Source organism: Lactuca sativa, chromosome 9, assembly GCF_002870075.4.
Source record: "Lactuca sativa cultivar Salinas chromosome 9, Lsat_Salinas_v11, whole genome shotgun sequence".
Lineage (NCBI taxonomy): Eukaryota > Viridiplantae > Streptophyta > Magnoliopsida > Asterales > Asteraceae > Lactuca > Lactuca sativa.
The window spans coordinates 217,979,193-218,000,994 of NC_056631.2; the positions used below are offsets into that span (position 1 = coordinate 217,979,193).

The window sequence follows — 21,802 nt, forward strand, 5'->3', positions numbered from 1 at the left end:
GAAGTATATAAATGGCCAGGAGGGGTTGCCCCCCCCCCCCCTATTTTTTTTATTAGAAGTGTAAATTGTCCGTATCTTTTTTATCCATATTAGGCGTAGACTTTAAAAATTGGGTTGTGGCCCCTCCTGTGCTTTCCAATAGTCCAAATCAAACAAAAAAACCAATCATCATTATCCTTCATCCCTACCCTCGTGCCTCGTCTGAAGTCTGAAACAAAAATTCCTTAATCATTGTTGCGTGCATGCTGTCATGCTATTCGGCTGTTGCTGATGAGACAATCAATCAATCGGCACTCCTGCCTTATTCTCCAACTCCAAGTATGAAGTCTAAATTCTAAAGTCTTGCCTGAAGCCTGGAATTAATTGATCAATGTGAATACTGAATTGTGAAGTGAAGCCTGGAAAAAATGACAATCTTAATTACTTAATCAGGTTTGTTTTTTTATTTTATAATTTTTTTTCACAATGCAGGATTTGAACTAACAAAGATCAACTTAACGACACAAAAAATAACTAAGATAGTCTATATATTATTGAACTTACAAAGATCCTTATGTCTAGATGTTTCTGCATTACTGTCCCACAGTTTCTTTTCTGTCAAGAAAAGCTTAAATCTTACACAAGAAAAGCTTAAATCTTATTTGTGTACATTATGGCCATCCAGTGCTTACATTCACCTTTGTAGGATGGAGCATCCCAGACAAAAAAAATCTTAGTAAGTTCACTTATTCAGTAAGGGACAATGCAGCTGGTACAGTTGCAAAGATTATTATGGCCCACGAGAATGTTGTCCCACTATATCAGGTCTGCATACTAGTCTTATATATATATATATATATATATATATATATATATATATATATATATATATATATATATATATATATATATATATATATATATATATATATATTCTTCAGATTATGATTAGGGATGTTAATCGGGTAAACCCAATTGGGTTTTGTGTAGGGTTAGTCGGGTTTTTAATTTGAAAAAATCACCCGAAACCCCTATTAAGCTACGGGTTAGTTGGGTTCGGGTCAATCGGGTTTCAGAATGATAGAGTCGGTTCAATTGGGTTGGTCGGGTTGATACTGGTAATCCATTATGTAATCTAATTTTCCTATTTTCATAATCTATTAGAGATAAATAAACATTACATTCTTTTTAACTAACTTGGTTGAATTTATCATTCACATAAGGTTTACTTTTGAAGCAGTTTGTTTATCATTATGGCGGAACATTTTGAACATTTTGGGTGCATGAATAATAGAAAGTCCATGCAAGTGATTCTAGGAAGAAAGAAAGTGCACATCTTATTTAATTAAACATTTTGGTGGTATTACTCATATATCAATTGCAAATTAACAAACGAATTAAAAATAGTATCAAACATGATGCGTCAAAAGCCAAGAGTGAGGAAAAAAAAGCCAACAGTGAGAATGTTATAACATAAATTAATAAGTATAATATAGATTCACTAGAAAGATAAAAAATGATTTAGTTAATAGGATCGTATTTATTAATGATCTAACATGGCATTTCAAGTACTTGATGAGATTAAGTATTATTATTCGGGTTATTCGGGTCAACCCGAACCTGAAAAAAATGATATACAACGAACCCAAACCCGACCCTAATTATAGTTCGGGTTTATCGGGTTAACCCAAATAACCCGACTATGAATTTTTGACCCTATTAAACTCGACCCATTTAAGCTTATTCCGGTTTGGATCGGATCGGGTTAGTCAGGTTCGGGTAGTTTTGACACCCCTAATTATGATTTCGCAAATAATCAATCAAATTATCTTTAATCTTTCAATCATCAGGTCCATCCTATACTCCTCAAAGTTCTTCCTTTGAAAAAAGATTATGAGGAATCCAACCACTAGGTACTTGTATAAAATGTTTTCTCGTTATATAAAACATGTATAATGATGGTTTTCTGGTATTCTAATAAAAAGAAAGAAAGAATGTAATTGACATTGACTAATTTCTCATCATTCTTTTATTCGGTTGACCATTAGGCGTGGTTTGTACTTGCGTTTGTTTCTTGTTCACAGAGAGTGGTGACACACGAGGTGAACTTGAATTTACATGAGCATCTATTTGAACTACACGTTTGTTTGGAATTGATAAGTGAAGAGGTAAGGGATTATTGGAGAAGGATTCTGCTGTAACTTTCCTCTTTGAAGGTAATAATGGCTTCTGTTGGCCTACACTAAGTGATGAGTCTTGATTGGAAATAGGTTCCATTTGAAGAGGTGTTTATAATGGCTGAGATGCAATGCTGCTCATGTCTACTGGACTAGATGAAAAAAGCTATCCAGCATACCCCATTGACTTCCAGGATTATAGTCTACAATAAAAAAAAAAAAGAATTCAGGGATATGAGAAACTTCACTCAGGTAATGTTTATCATATGATATAAAAGTCAAAATAGCGCAAATACAAGATGACTAGACAACTTAACGAACCCCACGTATATTTAGCACCTAGACTATATACACTAGACACATATAGCAAGGAAGTTCAAGAATGCCCAAAACATTGTATAATATCAACATATGATTCTGCTTCATGTCTGTTACAAGCTACTCCATATACAAATAATAGTTATATCAATTCTTTCCCATCTCATTTTCATTGTCAGTAGAAATACTGTTGGAACAACTTATTTTGATGTTCTTACTTGATCCAGTTATCAGTTGAACTTGACAAAAACTGGTTTTAAAATATTGTGGAAAAAAATCTTGGAAAGAATAATCTTGGAGCACTTGCAGGAATGCCATAACACAGGAACAAGAAAGATTTTGGAGTACATGGAGTGTATTATAACAAGTCAAACGTATGAATGAAGCCAAAGCTGGAAGAGTCACAGTAAGGCCGTTGGATCAGGCTGCCACAACTTGTAATGTTGATGATAGCAAACGTCAAGCATCACACATGACTCCCCGGTTAGCAATTTCCCATGATTTTTTTCCTCCTTGACTTTGTTGTTACTAAGCTTAGTCTTCATCCGTTATAGGCTATCAATTTAGCAAAGGAATTATGAGTTAGATATGAAAATTAAGGGGAAGTCAACTGGTCAAATAAATAAGGTCAAACAGGTCAAGTCTTGGACTAGGGGTCTTTTAATCATTTTACTTGTTAGTTTAGTATAAATAAGAGGTAAAGAGGAGGAGGAGTTGAGCATCTATTGATTTTGTTCTTAGAACTATGTTCTTGTAAATGGGTTTTTGACTTTTCTGGTGCAGTTAGCAAATGAGAAGTAGCTTGTTGATCATTACAGCTCCAAGCATCCAAAGGAGAAGCCTCCAGCTTGTAAATGGGGTTTTGTGTTGTCTTTTTTTCTTTTTCATTTGCATGATGATGATATGTCTAGTGTTTCTTTTGCTTTGACATTTTTATAACAGTTACTCACTATTGGAATAATAATTTGTATTTGAGATATTACTGAAATGAATTATCTTTGTTATTTATGGTATTTTATTTTGTATTATGAGATTTTTAATGTATTATTTAATTTGAAAATAAGTAAATCTATAAATAATATTTTTTTTAAACATTTAAAATTATGATACGCAAAAATGTGTGTCATCTTCATTTATGACATGACCTTTCTTGACAAGGGCTTTCTTGATACATATTGCGTGTCATTAACACGCGCGTCGTAAGGTTACGACACGCGAATGCGTGTCGTCTTCCTTTATAATAGGTCCTTCCTTGATACGCATTGCGTGTCGTGAACGCACGTCGTAATTGCGCTTCGTAAATGCGCGTCCTCTCTCTTTATGACAGGGCCTTCCTTGACGCGCATTTGCGCGTCGTCTGAGCCTTTTACGACGCGCAATGAGCGTCGTAAAAGGCTGTTTTTCTAGTAGTGATGGTTTGTACAGAATGGAAATTTCGAGTTGTCACAATTAACACATTTTATATCAAAAGTTGTTTATCACAAAATCCAGGATCCTCCAAAAACATGTCTCCAATATGAGTGGGTGTACAATCAAGACAGGGCCTTCCCGCAATCAACAGAAGTACCTAAAACACATAACACATAACACGGTAAGCACGAAGCTTAGTGAGTTCCCCAAATTACCATACACAGCTCAGTAGCCATTCTAGGCTATAACTCAATAAGACCCTCCGGTCTGTGTGTCTTAGTGGGACCCTCTGGTCCCAACTCAGTAAGCTCATAATAACGATACTCAACATAAATCACAAAGACATAATGCAGAATATCAAATACACCAATAAGCACAATAAACATCTCAATCACACTTAGGTACTACTCATGGTATATAGAGTGAGAAGACTCACCTTGCAAGAAATCAGCAAATCTCGAACTCAAATCACCAGTCTAGCCTCTGCCTAACATACACGACAATTATCCCTAATTAATCACGGCTCTCAAGAGGCTACACTAAGAAAAAGGGCAAAAGACCATTTTACCCCTTAATGGCCATAAATGTCCATAAATTGACCAAACCCTAAAAGTCAACCAAAAGTCAACGGAAAGTAGTACGCTACACGTACCAGCTCACTACGTTGGGCGTACTCGGCGGTCATGCAGGCATCGGGGATGTGCGACCCTTACGCTGCGCGTACTGGAGTTACGCCTGGCGTACGCTCCAGTTTAACTGTAACACCCTGAATTCAGAAGACCTAAAAAGGAAAGAAAACCTCAAAATCAGGAAGTGACTCGTCGAGTTGATGGGATGACTCGAGGAGTAGGAGCGTGATTTGGGTCGCGGGTTAAGTGACCTACTCGACGAGTCAGAGGATTGACTCAACGAGTTGGTCAGGGTTTGGGAAACCCTAAATACGATCCTTGTATCCTATTTAAAGAACATTATAACACTCCATCAGCCTCCTTAATGCTCTCTCAAGACCAAAACGAAACCCTAGTGCCTTCCATGAGCTTGTGAGCCATTTGTGAGCATTCTTGAGTGTTTTGGAGCTTGAAGAAGAAGGTGAAGCCTTGGGGATACAAGAATAGGCTAGTGGATCTAGAGACCTCATGCATCCTTCTCCATTTTCTGGTAAGAAAGCTTCAAACTTGATCATTATGCACTTGGATCTCTTCTTTGTCACTTTTGGGGGTTTTTGGTCCAAGAACCCAATCATGAGAGGAATGGACGTCCCAAGGGCTTATGTTTTCAAATCTAGCACCATTAAGGGTTGTTATGGCATAAAGGTGCACGCTTTATGCCATAGGAATCCCCATGCAAGCATAAGAAGTGTTATTTTCGCCTTTTTAGCTCAAAAGGCCATGAGTGGAGGAAAAAGGCGGTATATTTGCATGGTTATGAGGTGGTTGGGTCCAGATGTATATTTTGGATGCTTTAAGACCCTCAGAAATCGATTGAATAGTTTTGGATATAGAGGTACTCGGTGAGTCACTCATAGGACTTGGCGAGCCAGGCCGTTTCCTTTCCCAAAACCCTTCTGCTAGAAGGTATGAGTTGGGTTAGTATGGGACTCAGTCGGTCTGGGTTCATAGTGGACATGAAGATCATGATACTCGACAAGTTCAAGGAGGAACTCGGCGAGTCCAAGGCAATCTCCCTAATTTATGAAGGTGGACTTGAAAAGTTCAAAGGAGAACTCGGCGAGTCAGATGAAGAAGGATCCCAATGTTTTGAAGGTGTACTCGACGAGTTCTAGGAGAACTCGACGAGTAGGATCGAAGTCCAGAAGTAACCTGTGAATTGTGGGACTCGACGAGTTGATGAGTCAACTCGGCGAGTTGAAGTCAACTCAGAGCGTTGACTTTGACCAAGCTTGACCTAGTTTGACTTTTGAGGGTATTGTGGTCTAAGGTCCCGTTTGATAGTTTCTGTCTGGGAAAGTGCTGTTTGGCAAACTGATGTCTGGGAAAATTTTCTGACTGGGAAAGAAACAATGTTGTTTGATTGTACATCTGATTGATTGTGCTAAATAATGAAAAAAAAGTAATAATTCAATAAAAAAAATTTAAAAAAAGTTATTTAAAAAAATTAACAATCCAATAAAGAAAGAAAGAGGCGGGGTTTGGTGTATAATTGTCTTTCCAACCCATTTAGCCAAAAAGATATGATTTTGGGGCTTTCTAGGAAAGACATATCTTACTGGGAAAGACCCCTTCTTTTGTGCAAATCAAACAGTCTTTCCGGTCCATTCAACCAGAAAGATATGTTTGGACCTAGAAAGATGCGTATCAAACAGGGCCTTAGTCTGTATTTGGGATTGTTATTTTTTACATCTACATCGGTTGTAATCTACCTATAATTCATTTCCCTACTTTTAGCCTGAACTAGTTCCCCCAAGTATGTTCTACAAATTCCTGCCTGGCGTTTGTTGAAATGTCATATGCATTCAAATGGTAGAGCTTCAAGATATGCTCTTGCAGTAACACCATTGGGAAAAGAGATTGTTCCTGAACACCACCCTCACTTTATTGGAATATATTAGGGTGATTTAAGCATTGTTGTACAATTATACTACAATTGTTTGAAGATGTTGTCAAGTGAGCATACAAAAGATGTTGTCAAGTGAGACAATTATGATTGCTTAAACAAGGGACTCCTAGTTCAACTATCGAAAACTTAAATTGCCACAAAGAAGCGGGTAAGAATCAAACATTGTTTTTCTTTTTCAATTAACAAAATTTATTAACGTTGAATTGTTGATCATCAAATTTTGGTGTTGTAGGTATGAATTCCAGATAGTTGGATTGTTTGATTATCGGCCCAGAATCATAACAAAATTTATTAATGTTGAATTGTTTGATGATTTTATTAACTTATCCAATATTGTAACAACTTAAAATTTTCATTTTTAAAACACACAAAAACTCATATTATATCTCAAAAACATAATTGTCTCAAGTGTCAACACACTCCACATAAAAATGTCATTATCCCAGAATCTTCCACATAATCTCGCATCGGCGTGTACAATCAACCGGTGCCTTCTCGTGATCCTAAAAGGTACCTGAAACACATAACACAAAAAACGATAAGCACGGAGCTTAGTGAGTTCCCCAAAATACCACACATATCTCATTAACCTTTCATGGCTATCCTCTAATAAGACCCCCCCGATCAATGTGTCTCAGTGGGACCCTCCAGTCCCACAACTCGGATGGACCTTCCGGTCCTAACTCAGTAAACTTAGAATAATACACAACACAAATCACAAAGAAATAATGTAGGATAACACAATACTCAATATAACACATAAGACCCTCCGGTCACACAAGGATTACCACTCTAGGTAAAGTATAGTGAGAAGACTTACCTCATAAGCAAGCTAGTAATAATCTTATACACGAATCTCAAACTAGCCTCCGCCTAACACATAAGATAATAATGTTTAATTAATACTTAAATCATGCCTTGAAATAAACTACGTTATTCTCTCTCTCAAACTCTTGGAATGGGTAAAAGACCATTTTACCCCTCCATTGTCCCCATACTCCCTGCTTTGACCAAACCCTAATTTCAATAGAAGTCAACACCCGAGTCAACTGTCCATGTTGACATGACTCGCCGAGTGCATCTATGTGACTCACCGAGTCCCCCTTCTTCCTTCAGATAATCACAAAAACCCAACTTAACTCGTCGAGTTGTCCCGTCAACTCGTCGAGTTACCCATGTCCAGACTCATCAGGGAAAACCCTAGCCGACTCGTCGAGTCAGATCTTTGACCCGTCGAGTCCCTTAAATCAAATTCCCATTTAGACGTTTTAAGGCAGATCTACCCCTCCAAACTCTAGATCTAGCCTCCCAAGGTTCGAATATCATGTAAAGCTTCGATCTTTACGTTCATGGATTGCATATATGCTCCATAATGACAATGCAAGCTCTAACTAAGGTGTTTAAGCACAATAACTCTTTCATGGTTGGATAAAGTTGGGACCTTTGGACTCTATAGACCTCACAAGGTCTAGATATGATGTCTCAATGCTTGGCAAGCACAAGTCATACCAAATCTCAAGGAAATATGGAAAAATCCCCAAAAGTTCCTCATTAACAAGATCTAAACAACATGATTAGCAAGGTGATGACTTTTACCTTCCAATGGAAGTTCCAAGTGAATGAATTCTGGATCTCACAAACTTTCCTCGTTCCTTGCTTGAATCTCACTTCTTCTTTTCCAATGATTCACTAAAACACTCATATATTACCTCTATCACTCTCTTTTAGCTCAAATGGCCGATAAGGATTTCACACAGGGGAGTTGGGTAGCTAGTGAGGCGGAAATGAGGACATAAGTTCTTTTAAATAAGTCTCAACCCCGGAGATTTAGGATTTCATCTCACAGCACCAACTCGGCGAGTCATCTCTCTGACTCGTCGAGTCGGTCATTAAACATGGATGCTCAAACCAACTCTACTCGACGATTCGGACACACAACTTGTCGATTCACTCATTAAATCTCAAAAATAAATAAATAAATAAATGTAATACTTGGGAGTTGGGATGTTACAAATATAGTTGGATTTGACTATCATCCTAGAAACTTGAAAAGGGTCTCACTATTGAAGAGTATCTCAACATAATGAATTTGATGATCGGCTTAGAAACCCTGTAAATTAATTTTCCTATGTTTCTTAATTTTCACTTTGTTTTAAAAAAAAATTCCCACTTTGAATTCTTAGAAATTAATTATGATTAAAAACTTGTTGTTGATAGAAATATAGAAACATTATTAGTAAATCCAAAGATTTTTTTTGTAGTATTCAGCATAAATAGGTACAATAAACTCATTCTTACAGAATATGATATCTAAGAACACATTTTTTATGTAACATTTATATTCTCACATAATGAACAAGTTCATTCTTACGAATTTGTTTCCTATTCTCAATTATTCTTAATGCCACTAACTCAATCATTTTTGTTTCAAATTTGTATAAGAAATTAATGTTCATGGTGTTTTTCTCATGCATGTGTTACTTAGATGCTCACATAAAGTCATTCTGACAGAATATCAATCTCACAAAATGTTATTCTAACATAATGATAGTGTATTTTGAAGTGTTATAGGGGTTAAACAAACACAAGACATCTAGGAATGAACCAAGAAGGTGAATGGGGATTCTTTCAAGAATGAGAATATGTTTTTGCAAACGATTTCAAGAATGATATGTTGGAAACAAACAAAAGAGGGATTCTTCCAAGATTTTTAAGGATGTTTTTTAAGATTTTTATTTTTTGATGTATTTCACTTTTTAATTGTATTTAGAGTTCATTATCATAAAGGTGTTATGGTTTATATTAACATTTTACCAAGGAAGTATTATCTTATTGTTCTCACTCTAGGAGAATGATTCAAGAATTACATATGTTTTTCTTTCGTAATATTGTTATTATTCTAACTAAACACGATTCTAAAAGAATAAAATAAATTTTAATCAGTTATGATAAAAGATTAAATTAGAATTGATATTGAAATCATTAAAAAAATCAAAATTATACTTTAAAATTCAAAATTTTCACTTTTTAAACATAGTTTAATTGACTAAAATACTCTTGTAATTCATTTTGAATGATAATATGGTACATGTTATTTTATTGTAATATCATGGACTCTCAAATCATAGCATTCATTATTTTCAAATGTGTGTATATATATATATATATATATATATATATATATATATATATATATATATATTAGTCAAGTAACGCCTATGGATTAATCGGAGATTAATCGGGACCTAGTCCAGATTTTTACAATAGTGGTATCTATATATATATATATATATATATATATATATATATATATATATATATATATATATATATATATATATATATATATATATACCACTATTGTAAAAATCTGGACTAGGTCCCGATTAATCTCCGATTAATCCATAGGCGTTAGTTGACTAATTAGAGGGCGTCTAACGATTAATCCCTACCTAAAATGTGTGAATTAGTAGAAATAGATGAAATTTTAATACTTTTAATAAGTTCTAACTCAATAGAAACTATTTGACGAACGATTATTGTTGTATTAATCAAATTAACTTATTTTATTATGATATTAGTGGTAATTACGAACTTTGTTATGATATTAGTCATATATATTTTTTAAAATTCAATGAATTTGCAATTAATGGTCCGCGATTATATATATATATATATATATATATATATATATATATATATATATATATATATATATATATATACACGTGTGTGTGTGTCGTATTGAGAACTTGAAAAGGTTGAGAACACAAGAACAATTATGAGTCAAACATTTTATAAGGAGCATTATAGGAATGTTATAATTACATTAATGAGATAATGAACTTAATGAAATGATTTGACTACATTTTACAATCCTAAGTTGTAAATGTTTTATAAATTTGGTGTTCAAATATGAATGATTTATGTATGATTTTTTGTGTTAATGTTGTTATGAATAAATTTATTTTTTGTATTGTATAAGTACGTGAGAATGTATTTGTCTTTATAACTATTTTTATTAAATTCAAAATGATTGATTTAATAAATTTATTAAACTATGAATGTAGTATTTAACAAGACATGCATAACTTTATATACGGATCTGACTTAGAAGGAAGGATGGATGTGACATTGGTAAAGGTGGTTGGTGCCGGCGTATGGTGGTGGTGGTTGTGGTAGATTTTGGGTTTACTTATCTAAAATTTTGAATTAGTGTAAAATTGATTGTATGTGTATTAAACTGTAAATAGATTGCATAAAGTAGTTTTTTTTATAAATTTTGTGTTAAAATATGAATGAATGTATGAAATAAAATATTAGACTAGCTGCTTTCTTACCAGTAAGATAAAAATCAGAATTTTAACATCTTTAGTAATATTCACAATACATATTACTCAAGAAATGGGGTTCATGTGGTTCCTAATCTTTTGTGGTTCTTATTTGAACTACTCGATACATTGAGAACGTGAAAAGGCTGAGAACGCGAGAACAATTATAAACCAATCATTTTATAAGAGGCATTATAGGAATTTTACAATTACATTAATTAGATAATCAAACTAGTTAAATAATAGTTTCCTATAGTGTTGCAATCATTGATTTCAACTTTTCAAAAAAAAATGTTATTTCAATACACAATTATTAAATTGAATGCATTCTCTTTCTAAAATATAATAATTCACGCTCTTTTTTGTCTACCGATTGAAATTCAAATTACGATATAACTAAATAATTACCTAAAAATAAGGAAATAATTGTTTTTTTTTCTTTTTTTGTGATGTATTATATATATATTTTAACATTTTTTCTACCAAAATAATTAAGTATTATCTTATTGTTCTCACTCTAGGAGAATGATTCAAGAATTACATATGTTTTTCTTTCGTAATATTGTTATTATTCTAACTAACCGCAATTCTAAAAGAATAAAATAAGTTATAATCAGTTATGATAAAAAATAAAATTAGAATTGATATTTAATTAATTAAAAAAAATCAAAATTATACTTTAAAATTCGAAAATTTCACTTTTTAAATATAGTTTAACTGACTAAAATACTCTTTTAATTCATTTAGAATGATAATATGGTACATGTTATTTTATTGTAATATCATGGACTCTCAAATCATAGCATTCGTTATTTTCAAATGTGTGCGTGTATATATATATATATATATATATATATATATATATATATATATATATATATACACACACACACACACACACACCACTGTTGTAAAAATCCCGACTAGGTCCGATTAATCTCCGATTAATCCCTAGGCGCGGCACCGATTAGAGGGCGTCTAACGATTAATCCTACCTACAAAATGTGTGAAGTAGTAGAAATAGATGAAATTTCAACACTTTGAATAAGTTCTAACTCAATAGAAACTATTTGACGAACGATTATTGTTGTATTAATCAAATTAACTTATTTTATTATGATACTAGTGATAATTACGAACTTTGTTATGATATTAGTCAGATATATTTTTTTTAAATTCAATGAATTTGCAATTAGTGGTTCGCGATTAATCCCCCTATTAATCCCCGTCTAGCCGATTAATCTCTTAAACCTAGTCCATCGACTTGCTAACGTCAAACGTTTTTTAGAACCTTGATATATATATATATATATATATATATATATATATATATATATATATATATATATATATATATATATATATATATATATATATATATCGTATTGAGAGCATGAAATGGTTGAGAACACAAGAACAATTATGAGCCAAGCATTTTATAAGGGGCATTATAGGAATGTTATAATTACATTAATGAGATAATGAACTTAATGAAATGAGTTGACTACATTTTACTATCCTAACTTGTAAATTTTTTATAAATTTGGTGTTAAAATATGAATGAGTTATGTATTATTTTTTGTGTTAATGTTGTTATGAAAAAATTATTTTTTGTATTGTATAAGTACGTAAGAATGTATTTATTTTTATAACTATTTTTATTAAATTCAAAATGACTGATTTAATAAATTTATTAAACTATGAATGTAGTATTTAACAAGCTAAAGCATAACTTTATATACGGATCTGACTAAAGGAAGGATGGTTGTGACATTGGTAAAGGTGGTTGGTGGGAAGTATGGTGGTTGTGGTAGATTTTGGGTTTTACTTCTCTAAATTTTTGAATTAGTGTAAAATTGATTGTATATGTATTAAACTGTAAGTAGATTGCATAAAGTGGTTTTTTTTATAAATTTTGTGTTAAAATATGAATGAATGTATGAAATAAAATATTAGACTAGCTGCTTTCTTACCAATAAGATAAAATTCAAAATTTTAACATCTTTAGTAATATTCACAATACATATTACTCAAGAAATGGGGTTCATGTGGTTCCTAATCATTTGTGGTTCTTATTTGAACTACTCGATTCATTGAGAACGTGAAAAGGTTGAGAACGCAAGAACATTTATAAACCAATCATTTTTAAGAGGCATTATAGGAATTTTACAATTACATTAATTAGATAATCAACTTAGCTAAATGATAGTTTCCTATAATGTTGCAATCATTGATTTCATTTTTTCAAAAAAAATTGTTATTTTAATACAATTATAAAATTGAATGAATTCTCTTTTAAAATATAATAATGCACACTCTTTTTTGTCTACCGATTGAAATTCAAATTACGATATAACTAAATAATTACCTAAAAATAAGGAAATAACTGTTTTTTTTCTTTTTTTGTGATGTATTATATATACTTTTTATCATTTTTTTCTACCAAAATAATTAAGTATTATCTTATTGTTCTCACTTTAGGAGAATGATTCAAGAATTACATATGTTTTTCTTTCGTAATATTGTTATTATTCTAACTAACCGCAATTCTAAAAGAATAAAATAAGTTATAATCAGTTATGATAAAAAATTAAATTAGAATTGATATTGAATTAATTAAAAAAAATCAAAATTATACTTTAAAATTCGAAAATTTCACTTTTTAAATATAGTTTAATTGACTAAAACACTCTTTTAATTCATTTTGAATGATAATATGGTAAATGTGATTTTATTGTAATATCATGGACTCTCAAATCATAACATTCATTATTTTCAAATATATATATATATATATATATATATATATATATATATATATATATATATATATATATATATATAGGCTTAGGTTATTTTATTCAAACTAAGTATTGTGTTATTGTATGCATAATTGTGAGCCAATCATTTTACTTAATTTTGGAAAGTGAATAATACATATTATTAAATTATATATAATTAAAAAATACCAACTAATTTCATTTTAAGGGTATTTTAGCCAATTAGCATAAATTTAAAAAAGGAAAATTGCATATTTTAAGGAAAATAAACTCTATTAATTTTCAAAATCTGATTGTATGGATGATAATTCTCCTAATTTCAAAATTCTGACGGAATATGTTTATCAATATATTGAAAAATAACAAATATGATTGAACCATACAAGAATTACACATTTTGACATAAGATATATTTTGATTTAATGAACTTCTTGAAGATTAAGAAAGTTTTGGATACAAGTTAAAAAAAAATTCACTACATTCTTAGAAAAAGAAAAAAAAATTATATATTATTCTATGCGAATGTTACACTTATTAATAACACAAAAAACGCAATACATGAATCATTCTATCATAATATACTATTACATATATTTTTTCATTATATTGTATATTATTCTGGTAGAATAATCCATTCTTTTTGGAAGATTGGTGGTCATTGTTCATCTTCATCCCATACAATGTTCATCTTCAAGATTTTGTTCTCACAGAATCAGAGTTCAAGATTCCATTCCAGTTCCACTCCAGGAGAATGTTGTAAGTTTCATATGTATCATGTTTTGCTTTGATATCTCTCGTTTCGTACCTACAAAAAATAATGGTATTCAACAGTTGATCATTATTAACCAATAATATAAGATAAAATTCATGCATAAAATTGAAGCAACTTGAAAATATTTTGAAATGTAAAATGTTGTAATTTAAGTGTGATATATCAGGGTTATTAAGAGTTATGTTTGCCTTCATACCATCATCAGGGTCACTAATCAAGAGATTTGCAACATGTGTTGCAGAAGCATCTAAGCCCTCCAAATCATCACACGCATCTTCCGACATGCTTTCCATATTAAACCCTGATAAGATCAACATGAATGTCATAAAATCATGATCATTTATTCCATAACCTTTAAAATACGTACTACAGGATTTCAGAAATACAGAACATACAAGCAGTGCAAGGTTATCCACCAAATAGAGTTACTTGACGTGTTGGTGCACTCGGGCAGATCCATTTGATCTACATCATAAATCAAATTACATAGTAGTTATATATAACGAAATTATGAGTGAAGTTTCTTGAGAAATGAATAAAAATTTCAAATTGTTACATTGGGAAGTGGTAGAGTTGCTTACTTTGCTTATATAAGGACCAACTCAATCTCAAATAGACATTCAATTAAGATTCGAGCATATGACACTTTTTGTAGTCAAATTTGACAAAAAATTTCTTGATGTTATATTTTCAAGATGTTTATGTTCTAATTAATGCATTTTATATAAACAAATGAAATAACACAATTTGTTTTTGGAACACGATATTTCGATATATGAAAATAACTTTAACTTTCAGTCGATTCAAAACGTCAAGCATATGCTTTTCTTTCAAAGTGAAAACTCAATTAGAAAACTCCAAAAATTGACGGTTTAGATTGGTCATCGATGCATAGTCCATATATAGAACAAAACATGATCATTTAACCAAAAAAGAATATATGTATCGTCAAATCACAATATATTCGATTCCCAAAAGAGTAGAGCCCACTGATTGTTCTTAAAGTTAATATAACTAAAGATGCATAATCACCTTGGACCCTTTTCGCCAATGCCATGCAACCAAACAATAGTTGCTCGGTGAGTTCCTTTGGGCATCACCACAAAAGTCCTCCCGAACTCCAACGCGTTTCTTCTAAGATTGCGACTACCTGAGAAAAAAAACACATATGGAGAATGCTATTAAACCATTAAATCTTTACAAACCATGCAAGATATATCATCTCGTTCCTCCATTAGGCGACACTAGAGTCGCGTAAATCACCACCACGTCGAGATCTTCTTCTTCACCTTCAAGATTGAATCTTTGGGTGCGATGGGTCTGCAATCGCCGGACATCCATCGCACCTCGCCACTGGAGATGCCTCTTCCCTCGGTCTATAGCTGCGATTAACAGTGGCTCATCCTTCGGAGAGCTGGAACGGTTTAATGAGGGGATCAATTTAGGGTTTTCAGAAATTGGTTTTTATATAAAGTGGGGAACAAGATTTAATAAAAGTCAATACAATGATTATAGGAGTTATTTTTGGAAGTTATTAAACAAAATACTAAATTACCCTTATTTATTTATTTATTTATTTAATTTTTTATTTAATTTTAATTGGCCCACATTTATGCATACGATAACACAATATTTAGTTTAAACAAATGAACCTAGCTCTCTCTCTCTCTCTCTCTCTCTATATATATATATATATATATATATATATATATATATATATATATATACCACTGTTGTAAAAATCCCGACTAGGTCCCGATTAATCCCTAGACGCTACTTGACTGATTAGAGGGCGTCTAACGATTAATCACTACCTACAAAATGTGTGAAGTAGTAGAAATAGATGAAATTTTAACACCTTGAATAAGTTCTAACTTCATAGAAACTATTTGACGAACGATTATTGTTGTATTAATCATATTAACTTATTTTATTATGATACTAGTGGTAATTACGAACTTTGTTATGATATTAGTAATATATATTTTTTTAAAATTCAATGAATTTGCAATTAATGGTCCATCGACTTGCTAACGTCAAACGTTTTTTAGAACTTTGATATATATATGTCATATTGAGAACATGAAAATGTTGAGAACACAAGAACAATTATTAGTCAAGCATTTTATAAAGGGCATTATAGGAGTGTTATAGTTACATTAATGAGATAATGAACTTAATGAAATGATTTGACTACATTTTACTATCCTAAGTTGTATATTTTTTTATAACTTTGATGTTAAAATATGAATGATTTATGTATGATTTTTTGTGTTAATGTTGTTATGAATAAATTTATTTTTTGTATTGTATAAGTATGTAAGAACATATTTGTTTTTATAACTATTTTTATTGAATTCAAAATGACTGATTTAATATATTTATTATACTATGAATGTAGTATTTAACAAGCCAATGCATAACTTTATATACGGATCTGATTTAGAAGGAAGGATGGCTGTGACATTGGTAAAGGTGGTTGGTGGCGGCGTATGGTGGTGGTGATAGATTTTGGGGTTTACTTATCTAAAATTTTGAATTGGTGTAAAATTGATTTTATGTGTATTAAACTGTAAGTAGATTGCATAAAGTGGTTTTTTTTTATAAATTTTGTGTTAAAATATGAATAAATGTATGAAATAAAATATTAGACTAGCTGCTTTCTTACCAATAAGATAAAAATCAGAATTTTAACATCTTTAGTAATTTTCACAATACATATTACTCAAGAAATGGGGTTCATGTGGTTTCTAATCTTTGGTGGTTCTTAATTGAACTACTCGATATATTGAGAACGTAAAAAGGTTGAGAATGCGAGAACAATTATAAACCAATCATTTTATAAGAGGCATTATAGGAATTTTACAATTACATTAATTAGATAATCAACTTAGCTAAATGATAGTTTCTTATAATGTTGCAATCGATTTCATTTTTTCAAAAAAAAAATTGTTATTTGAATACAAAATTATTAAATTGAATGCATTCGCTTTTAAAATATAATAATTCACACTCTTTTTTGTCTACTGATTGAAATTAGAATTATGATATAACTATATAATTACTTAAAAAAAAGGAAATAATTGTTTTTTTTTTCTTTTTTTGTGATGTATTATATATATTTTATCATTTTTCTACCAAAATAATTAAGTTAACGTTTTTTTCTAATTTATCTTTTAATCAGAATACTTGTAATCATATATGAATAAAACTTATTTGTATTTACAAATAAATACAGCCCTTTTCTAAAATGAATAATATACAATTTATAGATAAAAAATTCAATACAATTATAGACATAAACGAATAAATCTCATTGCATAAATATGTGGTTGATACATCTATTCATAAATGAATAATGCATTGTAGTATTTAGGCATTTTCTTATAATAATGTATGAATATAACACAAACTAAAATTTACTAATTAACTACCACTCTATACTTATAAACGAATCATTCTTAATTTTCAATATATTTGATTGGATATTGACACTCTAATATTGCATACCCAAAACATCTTGACATCTTGATTTTCTCATGATTTTCTCTGTAAATTTTTAAATAAAAAAATTAATATCAATAACATTAACTACATCAATAAAAAAATTAAAAATCTAAATGAAGTTAATCTGAACATATCCTATAATCATCAGTGAATAAGACATCTTATAATTATTAGTAAATATGACGTTCTATATTTATTACAGTATTAAATACTACATCTTGTATACAATCTCTACCACCCATTCATTAATAACTAAAACATGATTAGATATAAAAAACCAATCAAGATTAGAGCAATCACAATAAACAAAAAATGATATTAGCCCATTCTTTTCTTGGTAGGTAACCGACAAATTATATACAGCTTACATTATAATTGACAAATTTTATGCATTTTTAGAATTATTTTTTGTAATCAATCAACAAGTAACAAAAGAAATATTTACCCATTAGTATTCTCAAATCAAACATAAGAAAACAGAAAAATGGAATCAAGTGGAATTAGAGGCAACAAGTTTGAAATTCTTAATGGACTCACATGTGATATGTGTTTTGTTGCTGCTACTCTAGATTTAATCGACACCGCGACACGGATGTTTGGAACACTACCACCATCTGTCTATAAAAAGAATATTTGACTTTTAAAAAAGCAAATAGGAAATATTCATATTTTATCCCAAAATGGTAAGAAATCAGACAATGTTTGATAAGAAATTCATACAAGAGAAGATAAAAGGAATGCATTCTATTTGAGGTGAAGAACATCATTTTACATGTTATTATGTTATGAGAAGCAGAGTCATTTGCGATTCTTATAAGTAGTTGGCTCTATCGGTGGACCCCGTCTATTAAGAAGGTAAATTAACAATGTACCAAGCTACTCAAATCAATAAATTGGAATGAGTCAATGACCTATGAGTTTTGAACTGAAACCAACCCCACCCTTATCATTATTTTTCTTGGCCTGCGAGAAAATGAAGGTGGCTGGAATGGTGATGCTATTGGGTCTCCAATTAAACAAGGGTGTTGTATCTTTGGCTTGTGGTTTTTGTGATGATGGTGGATGTATGAATTGTTGGTAAAGTTTGGTATTACCCGATGAATGCCCTTTCATTAACCAATCATCAAATAAATACAATGTGAATCCTATATCTAAGGAAAAGATAAACACAATAGTTTAAAACAATAAATAATATACTATAATATGGAGTATATATCGTCTAAGAGTCCTCCTCAACTTCAGCTGGAGGAGGCCAGATGCTCAAGCTATCTCTAAAGTCAAAGAAAAGTTGTCTCGATAAACCTTTGGTGAAGATGTCAGTGATTTGGTATGCATAGGGAACATGGAGTACGTGAATGTGACCAATAGCTACCTTTTCTCGGACAAAGTGAATATCCATTTCGATGTGCTTGGTGTGTTGATATTGAACCGGTTTGCCAGACAAATAACAAATAGACAGTAGATATGATCGCAATACACTAAGGTAGCTTTTCAAAGGGCGGTATGTAACTCAAAAAGAAGGTTGCACAACCAGAATCTTCAGCGACAACATTTGCGTATATTTAGCTTCGACACTGGATATTAAAAGAGTGGCTTGGTGCTTGGTGGACCATGAGATGGGATTGTCACCTAGGAATAAACAGTAGCCAGACGTGGAACTTCTGGTGTCAGGAAAATCGCCGCAGTCAGCATCAGTGTAGGAAACACGTTGTATTGAAGGTAATGAGTATAGGGGAGTATATGATGAGCGGCACCCTGTAAATAACAGATGATGTGTTTTAAGGCATTGAAATGTGGGACCTTCGGGGAATGTATGAAAATCCAGATTTGTTGTACAACATAAGAAATATCAGGTCTAGTGAAAGTGAGATATTGAAGGGTACCCACCAAGCTCCCATAAAGAGAGGGATCGGCCACCGGTTCTCCAACATGAATACTGAGTTTGGAGTTAGTATCGAAAGGGGTAGCAATAGGCTTGCAGTCTTTCATATTGGCAAGGATGTATTTTTGTTTTGAAGGGAACATGATATTTTTTGGTGCGAGTGATAGCAATGCCCAAAAAACGATAAGGGGCCAAGATCTATCATCTCAAACTCCCGAGTTAAGGCCGAATAAGTCTGGTCTTCATGGTTGTAGATGACGTAGCTAAGATGATACCATCTATATATAGGAACAAGTATGCATATTTTTCTCTATGTTTATAGATGAACAAGGATCACTTTTGTTGCAAAGAAAACCAATAGTTAGTAGACAAGAAACAAAGCACTGATACTAGGTCCATGGTCCTACTTTAGCAAGTAGAGAGACTTGTGCAATTTACAGACATGATTGGTAAATTGAGTGTTGAAAAACCCAGATGTTGATGCATGTATACTGTTCTGTAACCATGTAAAAACGCATTTTTAACATCTAATTGGTGAATTTCCCAGTTGCGCCCACATCAAGCCTCAAAACAGTCCGGATGGTGGCTGGTTTGACCACCGTGCTAATTGTTTCATCACAATCGGTCCCAATTTCTTATTTTCCCGTTAACTACAAGACGTGCTTTATACCACTCCAAGGTGATCAGATCTGAATTTATGACAAAATACCTACTAACAACATATAATGTTGTGACCCGTTGGTCGTGGGACAAGTTCCCATGTTCCCTGTTTCATTAAAGTAAGATATTTTGTTTTCATAGCATCGAGCCAATTCAGGTCATACAGAGCAATTCTTAGATTGGGAGGTATGTAGGAGATGCTCTAAGTGTGAAGCGTAAATATGTTTTTTTTCTTTTTGATGATGTCATTCATAGAATAGGTGTGCATTGGATGAAGAGGGGGTGGGTGGGGAGGGCGGAGATTAAGGTACAGATGGATTTGGGGAAGCCAATGATGAAGGATTGGTTGTGTAGGAGTGTGATGGTGTATTATTGTTGGGCAGGGGTGAGGAAGTAATTGATGGTGAGTGATGTAAGGCGAGGGCTCATCGTCATTTATAAAGACACAGGAAGTGGTTTGATATTTAGTGAGGTTAGAGTAAGTAAAGATATGCTCATGAAACATTACGTGTCGAGATATGATTGGTTTAGAGTTATAGAAAGGGAGCCAGAGATATCCACGATGGTTGTCGGGATACCCAAGGAATACACATGGTGTGGAGCGGTGGGCTAGTTTGTGAGGGATGGTGGCTGGGGTATTCGGGTAAAATAAATAGTTTAATGTTCTTAGATGTAAGTATGTTGGGGTATGAAGATATAGGACTTGAGTGGGTGTCTTGTTACCAATTTCACAATATGGTAAGATGTTGGATGGGTAGGTAGAATTGTGTAAGGAATAATTCCAACAGGAAGGAAGTAAGGATGCATGGATAAGAGATGTTTGAATCATGTTCTTTAAGGTTCGACTTCGAATGATTCTTTCGGCTTTTCCATTTCAAGATGAGGTGTATAGGCGTGTAAATCGAGTATGTAAGTCGTTGGTGGTGCAAAATTGTTGAAAGAGATTATTATTGAATTCTTGTCCATTGTCATTATGAAAAGTTTTGATGTTTGTAGAAAATTGTGTTGGGATATATTTGTGAAAGTATATGAGGATATGGAATTTCTCTGATTTATTTTTAAGTGGGAAACTCCATATAAAATGAGAGAAATCATGAAGAAGGACAAGATAGTATTTGTGACCAAGTTTAATTTCAATTGGAGATGTCTAAATATCGGCATGTATGATATCGAAAGGTAAATAAGTAATCTTATTAGAATCATGAGATGGAAATTAACAATGTTTACCCAAATAATAAGCATTACATGATAAAATATTTTTAGTGCTAGTAGGTAAAGAGCGATAAGAAGCTATAAACTGAAAACTAGGAAATGCAGGGTGACCAATCCAATTATTCCATGTTGTAGGAGATTAGGTATGGAAGACATCAGGATAAGGATTGGCTGAAGCAAAAGGGGTGACACGATAT

General features: G+C 32.0%; 1 long non-coding RNA gene across 1 annotated transcript; it reads left to right on the top strand.

Annotated features, from left to right (window-relative positions):
* The first annotated feature begins 975 nt into the window (after positions 1 to 975).
* On the top strand, positions 976 to 3,786 carry LOC122195904 (uncharacterized). Its single transcript, XR_006186951.2, has 3 exons — positions 976 to 2,408; positions 2,784 to 2,957; positions 3,258 to 3,786. It is a non-coding gene; the product is annotated as an uncharacterized LOC122195904 (long non-coding RNA).
* Positions 3,787 to 21,802: the final 18,016 nt, after the last annotated feature.